Here is an 8080-nt window from a genome sequence, read left to right as displayed (position 1 = left end):
TGTACGGTACATGTATGTGTATCTGTATGTACGGTATATGTGTGCATCTGTGTATGCACGGTGTATCTCTGTACGGTATGTGTATGTATGTACGGTATACTGTATTTATGTGTATATGCGTGTATGTATGGTATATGTATGTACGGTATGTGTATACAATATGTGTACATAACTGTATGTGTGTATGTACAGTACGTGTATATGTATGTACGGTATGTGTGTAGGTATGTACGGTATAAGCATGTATATGTATGTTCGGTATATGTATGTGTATCTGTGTATGTACGGTATATGTATGTACGGTATGTGTGTGAATGTACGGTTTATGCATGTGTATGTACGCTATGTGTATGTATGACAGTATATGTATGTGTATCTGTGTGTATGTATGGTATATGTATGCACTGACCTGTTGAAGCGCCAGCCAGGCGCGAAACAGCTGTTGTCCAGCTTCGCCGCACTCCCCATCCAGCACCCCCGGCCGTGAAGATGTGTTTCATGTATCAATAAAGTCACCTGCATCGGACGTCTAGTGAGTGCGTTCCTTTTCTACGTTCACTGACATTTACCATTGGATTTCTTCTGTGGAACTCGGCACCCAGGACTCGATGCCTTGGCCAGCAGCGTGCAGGTGAGCGGTTCCCACCACATCTCTCCCAGACTGTTGGTGCGGTCCGACTTTTTTCCCTTTTTTTTACGTATGGTATATGTATGTGTTTGCATATACTGTATTTATATGTGTATCTGTATGTATGTATGGTATATGTAGAGCAGATACCAGACATATCGTGGTTATGTAATCTACTAGATGGTGGCCCGATTCGAACGCATCGGGTATTCTAGAATATGTATGTATGTGTGTATATAGCAGCCACATAGTATATACTGTAGCAGACACGCAGTATATAACACAGTCCACGCAGTATATGACACAGCCCACGCAGTATATAATACAGGCCACGCAGTATATAACAGTGGCCACGCAGTGTATAACACAGCCCACATAGTATATAACACTGCCCTCGTAGTATATAGCAGCCACGCAGTATATAACAGCCCACGTAATATATAGCACAGCCCACGCAGTATATAACACTGGCCACGTAGTATATAGCAGCGACGCAGTATATAACATAGCCCACGTAGTATATAGCAGTGTGGGCACCATAAAAAATAATTAAAATAAAAAATAGTTATATACTCACCTCCGGCGTCCAGCGAAGCTGTCCCGATGCACGCGCTGCTGCCGCCAGCTTCCGTTCCCAGAGATGCATTGCGAAATTACCCAGATGACCTAGCGGTCTTGCGAGACCGCTAAGTCTTCTGGGTAATTTCGCAATGCATCTCTGGGAACGGAAGCTGGCGGCAGCCGCGCACACTGGCGGATGACGGAAGGTGAGAATAGCAGGTTTTTTGTTTTTTTTATTATTTTTAACATTAGATCTTTTTACTATTTCTGTGTGATGTGCAATATGTTAGTATTTGGGGCCCCATTTTAAACTTTTGCCTAGGGCCCCACTTTGCCTAAAACCGGCCCTGCCAGTCACATAGTATACTGCATATCCCTGTTAAAAAAAAAAAAGAATTAAAATAAAAAATAGTTACATACTCACCTACTGGAGCGGCCGGTACATGATGCTTGTTGCACCTCCTGGAGCGGCCGGTACCTGATGCTTGTTGCACCTCCTAGAGCGGCCGGTACACGATGCTTGTTGCACCTCCTGGAGCGGCCGGTACCTGATGCTTGTTGCACCTCCTAGAGCGGCCGGTACACGATGCTTGTTGCACCTCCTGGAGCGGCCGGTACCTGATGCTTGTTGCACCTCCTAGAGCGGCCGGTACACGATGCTTGTTGCACCTCCTGGAGCGGCCGGTACCCGATGCTTGTTGCGCGCTCCGGTCCCAAGAGTGCATTGCGGTCTCATGAGATGATGACGTAGCGGTGTCGTGAGACCGCACGTCATCATCTCGCGAGACCGCAATGCATGCAGCGGTGACTGGGGCATTGCGCGGAGCGGGAAAGGCCGGTTCCTGATCCGGAGGGTCCACCGGAGGATGAGTATGTAACTATTTTTTATTTTTTTTATTATTGTTAACATTAGATATTTTTACTATTCATGCTGCATAAGCAGCATTAATAGTAAAAAGGTGGTCACACAGGGTTAATAGCAGCGTTAACCGAGTGCGTTACACCGCGGTCAACGCTGCCATTAACCCTGTGTGAGCGCTGACCGGAGGGGAGTATGCGGGTGCCGGGCAGTGAGTGCGGGGAGTAAGGAGCGGCCATTTTCTTCCGTACTGTGCGCGTCGCTGATTGGTCGCGGCAGCTATGACAGGCAGCTGCCGAGACCAATCAGCGAACGAATAACGGTGACAGAAAGACGGAAGCGCCCTTAAACAATTATATAGTAGATTACCCCGCTCACCAATTCGGACCGCGAGTGGCCCCACCCACCAAATCGTACCCCAAGGGGCCCCGCCCCCAAATCGGACCCGAGGGGCCCCGCACACCAAATCGGACCCCCAAGGGGCCCCGCCCACCAAATCGGACCCGAGTGGCCCCGCCCACCAAATCAGACCCCGAGGGGCCCCGCCCACCAATTCGGACACCGAGGGGACCCACCCACCAAATCGGACCCCCAGGGGTCCCGCCCACCAAATCGGACCCAGAGGGGCCCCGCCCACCAAATCGGACCCAGAGGGGCCCCGCAAATCAAATCGGACCCCCAGGGGACCCGCCCACCAAATCGGACCCCCAGGGGCCCCGCCCACCAAATCGGACCCAGAGTGACCCCGCCCACCAAATCGGACCCAGAGTGACCCCGCCCACCAAATCGGACCCAGAGTGACCCCGCCCACCAAATCGGACCCAGAGTGACCCCGCCCACCAAATCGGACCCAGAGTGACCCCGCCCACCAAATCGGACCCAGAGTAACCCCGCCCACCAAATCGGACCCAGAGTAACCCCGCCCACCAAATCGGACCCTGAGGTGCCCAGCCCACCAAATCGGACCCTGAGGTGTCCAGCCCACCAAATCGGACCCTGAGTGACCCCACCCACCAAATCGGTCTCTGAGGTGCCCCGCCCAACAAATCGGACCCAGAGTGGCTCCGCCCACCGAATCGGACCCAAAGTGACCCCGCCCACCGAATCGGACCCAAAGTGACCCCGCCCACCGAATCGGACCTAGATTTACCCCGCCCACAAAATCAGACCCAGATTGACCCCGCCCACCGAATCGGACCGAGTGACCCCGCCCACCAAATCGGACCCAGAGTGACCGCGCCCACAGAATCGGACCAAAAGTGACCCCGCCCACCGAATCGGACCTAGATTTACCCCGCCCACAAAATCAGACCCAGATTGACCCAACCCACCAAATCGGACCGCCTGAGGGGCACCCAAGTGTGAAAGTCTTGCAGGGGCAGCCCGGGCACCATTCCAAAGCACTATCTGTAGTTCCTTCAGGAAATACCCATCTAGTTCCTTGCTTGTGATCTCTCTAGCCATGACGCACGTGTGACCGTTGTACGATTGTAGGAACGTCAGCCATACTAGCAGATCAGCTTTCAGCGAACGAGTGAGCCTAATTCTATGGCCGGGCTGCGAAGCACCTTTTGTTGCTAAAGATAGTCTGCGCGAGAATGCTCTGCCAACCGGCATTACGCGGCAGGTGAACGTCAGTAGGCCCAATAATGCTTGCATTTGCTGTAGGGTTACCTTGTTAACCACGCGGAAGCCTTTCAACATTTGCTGGGTTTTTAGTATTTTATCCTCTGGTAAGCGGAAAACCATCGAATTGGTATCTATTTCGATGCCCAAAAAGGGCAACACATTACATGGTCCCTCCGTTTTCTCCGGTGACAATGGCACGCCGAATGTGTGTGAGATAGGTTTGAATTTTTCTAGTAAATCGGAGCAGAGATTAGAATTTCTGGGGCCGACGAACAGGAAATCGTCGAGGTAGTGAATTAGGGATTTACTGCCCGTTTCGTACCGAACTACCCAATCTAGGAAGGTGCTGAATAGCTCGAAATAGTGACATGAGATGGAACATCCCATCGGGAGGCACATGTCGAAGTAATAGAGCTGGTCCACTTTGCAGCCCAGAAGGTGGAAACATTCGGGGTGCACGGGTAGTAAACGGAATGCCGATTCTATGTCGGATTTGGCTAGCAGGGCACCGGGTCCGGCTGCCCGGACTAACTCTACCACCTTATTGAAAAACATGTATGAGACCGAAGCTTCTTCTGGGGAAATTGCGTCGTTAACCGAATCGCCCTTTGGGTGAGATAAATGATGGATTAAGCGGTATTTACCGGGTTCCTTTTTTGGTATGATGCCTAACGGAGATATTTTAATGTTTTTGAAGGGGAGCGACTTAAAGGGGCCCAATTCTACCTCCTTTTCAATTTTTTGTCTAAGAATTTGGGGGAATTCGCGAGCCGATTTTAGGTTATCGGATAGGGTTGGCGTTCTTGTTAGCCTAAAGGGAATAAAGAACCCGTCGGAGAATCCTGCCTGCAGCTGCTGAGCCGCTTTCTTATTGGGGTAGAGCTTTAGCCAGGGGGCCATCGTGGTTACGCTCACTGGGGTTCTGCCGTGTAGGCGCTTTGTATGGCTGACGAGTGCACCTTGACGCTGGGTGTCCCCCCCGCAAGCGGAGCAATCGTGTCTGAATTTGCATAGCGCGTGGAGTCGGCAGTTTCCCTCGTTGAATAACCAGCGGGCCCCGGGTTTTCGCACGACCACTGAGTTCTGACCTGCGGCTGCGGAGTAATTAGTGGTCGTGGCTGAAAAGGGGGGTTGCTTTTGGGACAGCATCGGTCACAACCACACGTCTGTCGCTTTAACCCCCCAGCCTAGATCGGGCTGTAGGGCCAGACGCCTGCGGAACTCCTCGTCCAGGCTGAACCGCCATGCGACTTGTATGAACTATATATCATGTCCTGATATATAAACAATTCGGAGCAGCGTTCCGGATGTTTCTGGCCCATGATACAGCCCAATACTGCGAAGGCCTGGAGCCAATTATTCATTGTTAATCCGATTTTCGATCTCCCCCTATTGAAACCCCTATCGTTGGCTTTATCCACTGTTAGTTGGTCCGCTGATAACAGTGACCATATATCAATGTAATCGTTCCATATTTTCTGTCTAGTTTCCTGATCTATATGGGCGCCCAGCGGGCTGATCCCGCAAAAGAAGGCGTCTTTATGTAGATTAGTGGACTGTGGTGTTGTATTGTTCACCACTTTTTCGCTCGAATGTGATAGCTGTAGGATTATCTCCTTTAACGCTGAGGTTAGCTCCATTTCCTTTAAGTTAACCCCGCAATGTAAAATTTCCTCGCTACCCTTGGAACACTCACCGCTGTGTGACTCTGGACGAGTGTACTCCGATCCTGGAGGAACCCCCGCAGATGTTGACAGGGTGATGTCGCAGGACGGGGAAACTCTGTCTCCCGCTACAGCGAGGGACTGTCCGATGTGCTGGCTGATGCACTGAGTATCGTGCGTTGGAGCCCGATTACAACCACATCGTGGCGGATTAATGGCTCTGTCTTCAGCGACTACGTGGTGGTTGTTGTGGCTGGAAGCCGCGGGGGATTGTTCTCCCCGGCTGAAAGCCCTAGCGGGTGCCCGTGATTTAGAGGATTTGTCTCGTGCACGATGACTCCTATCCGGGCTCTGCGATGCATCGGACCCCTCGGATGATGCTGATGACAGCCATCCTGAGGGCCGTGATCTGCGGCGGCTCCTATGGGAGCTGCGTCTGCGACGGTGACGGGAGGGGCGTTTAAAGGGATAGCGCGAATGGCGACGGGAGTTATCAGAGGAAGATTGGGAGGACGTTTGGCGTCTACGCCTTCGTCCGCCGTTACTTAGCAGTGTAATGGGGGGGATTCTAACATTATTACTAAGGGGATTACTGTCAGTGTACAGTCCCGCAGTGCTACTTAGAAGGGGGGGTTAGGAGGTAACTGTATTCAGCCCCATTGCTGGGATTTGGCGGGGCGGCGGTTAACGGAAAATTTTTATTAGGAATTTGGGCCGTGGGGGGAGGTGTAAATGTGTCCGTGTTTGGTGTGTTTAATAATATTACACAGTGATTCCCGCTGTGCAGCTGTTGAGCGCATTGATCGGTCCTATTGGACCGAACAATGCGCTCTTCAGCTGACCTGTCACATCTACGGCCTGACCCCTGATACCCCAGTGCAGGCATCAGTGCTGCATCTGCCAGGGGTATGTCAGGCCTGGTGAAAAATAAGCAAGCTGATCGGTCTGGTTTGACCGATCAGCGCGCTCTGGAGACCGTGTGGCATTAGTGCCGGCCCTGTTGTGAATTCCGTTCTCGAACTCCCTCCTGTGGTCATGAATGGTACTTCGGCGAGTTCTGTCCGTGGACTCCCTCTGGTGGCTGTGAGTGGAACTGCTGGTTCTGAGGCTGCTTCCTCAGCTGCCCTCGTTTGCGGCTAGGCTGGTTTCTCTATTTAACTCCACTCAGATCATTACTTCATGCCAGCTGTCAATGTATCGGCACTGGTTCAGATCTCTCTCGGATCTTTCTGATGACCTGTCTACTTCAGCAGAAGCTAAGTTCCTGCTAGTTCATTTGTTGTTCATTTTGTACTGAATATATTTATTAGTACTTGCTAAGTTCTAGTCCAGCTTGCTAACATGATATTTCCTTGCTAGCTGGAAGCTCTGGGGTGCGGAGTGGCACCTCCGCACCGTGAGTTGGTGCGGGGGTCTTTTTGCACACTCTGCGTGGCTTTTTGTAGTTTTTTGTGCTGACCGCATAGATCCCTTTCCTATCCTCAGTCTATTTAGTAAGTCTGGCCTCCTTTGCTGAAACCTGTTTCATTCCTGTGTTTGTGACTTTCCTCTTAACTCACAGTCAATATTTGTGGGGGGCTGCCTTTTCCTTTGGGGAATTTCTCTGAGGCAAGGTAAGGCTTTATTTTCTATCTTTAGGGGTAGTTAGCTCTTAGGCTGTGAAGAGGCGTCTAGGGAGAGTTAGGTACGCTCCACGGCTATTTCTAGTGTGTGTGATAGGATTAGAGTTTGCTGTCAGCAGAGATCCCACTCCCCAGAGCTTGTCCTGTCGTCTAGTTTAACCATCAGGTCATTCCAGGTGCTCCTAACCACCAGGTCATAACAGTACAGCTGGCCAACAGAGTGTTAATGCATCTCAATAGAGGGATAAGAGAAGTTCTGAGACCATTTTTTTTTCTCTGCAGTGTGTTTTGTCTTTCTTTTCCCCTTAACCTCTGGGTGGTTCAGGACTCAGGTGTAGAGATGGACATTCAAGGTCTGTTCTCTAGTGTTGATCAACTCACTGCAAGGGTACAAAGCATTCAAGATTATGTAGTTCAGAATCCGATGTTAGAGCCTAGAATTCCAATTCCTGATTTGTTTTCTGGGGATAGATCTAAATTTCTGAATTTCAAAAATAATTGTAGACTGTTTCTTGCTTTGAAACCCCGCTCCTCTGGTGACCCCATTCAGCAAGTGAAAATCATTATTTCTTTGTTACGTGGCGACCCTCAAGACTGGGCATTCTCCCTTGCGCCAGGAGATCCTGCATTGCTTAATGTAGATGCGTTTTTTCTGGCGCTTGGATTGCTTTATGATGAACCTAATTCTGTGGATCAGGCAGAGAGAATCTTGCTGGCTTTGTGTCAGGGTCAGGATGAAGCGGAGGTATATTGCCAGAAGTTTAGAAAGTGGTCTGTGCTTACTCAATGGAATGAGTGCGCCCTTGCAGCAATTTTCAGAAAGGGTCTTTCTGAAGCCCTTAAGGATGTTATGGTGGGGTTCCCCACGCCTGCTGGTCTGAATGAGTCAATGTCCTTGGCCATTCAGATCGATCGGCGCTTGCGTGAGCGCAAAGTTGTGCACCATTTGGCGGTATCCTCTGAGCAGAGGCCTGAGCCTATGCAATGTGATAGGACTTTGACCAGAGCTGAACGGCAAGAACACAGACGTCAGAATAGGCTGTGTTTTTACTGTGGTGACTCCACTCATGCTATCTCTGATTGTCCTAAGCGCACTAAGCGGTTCGCTAGGTCTGTC

This window comes from Ranitomeya variabilis, chromosome 6 (assembly GCF_051348905.1).
Source record: "Ranitomeya variabilis isolate aRanVar5 chromosome 6, aRanVar5.hap1, whole genome shotgun sequence".
NCBI lineage: Eukaryota > Metazoa > Chordata > Amphibia > Anura > Dendrobatidae > Ranitomeya > Ranitomeya variabilis.
This window is presented reverse-complemented; position numbering follows the sequence as displayed.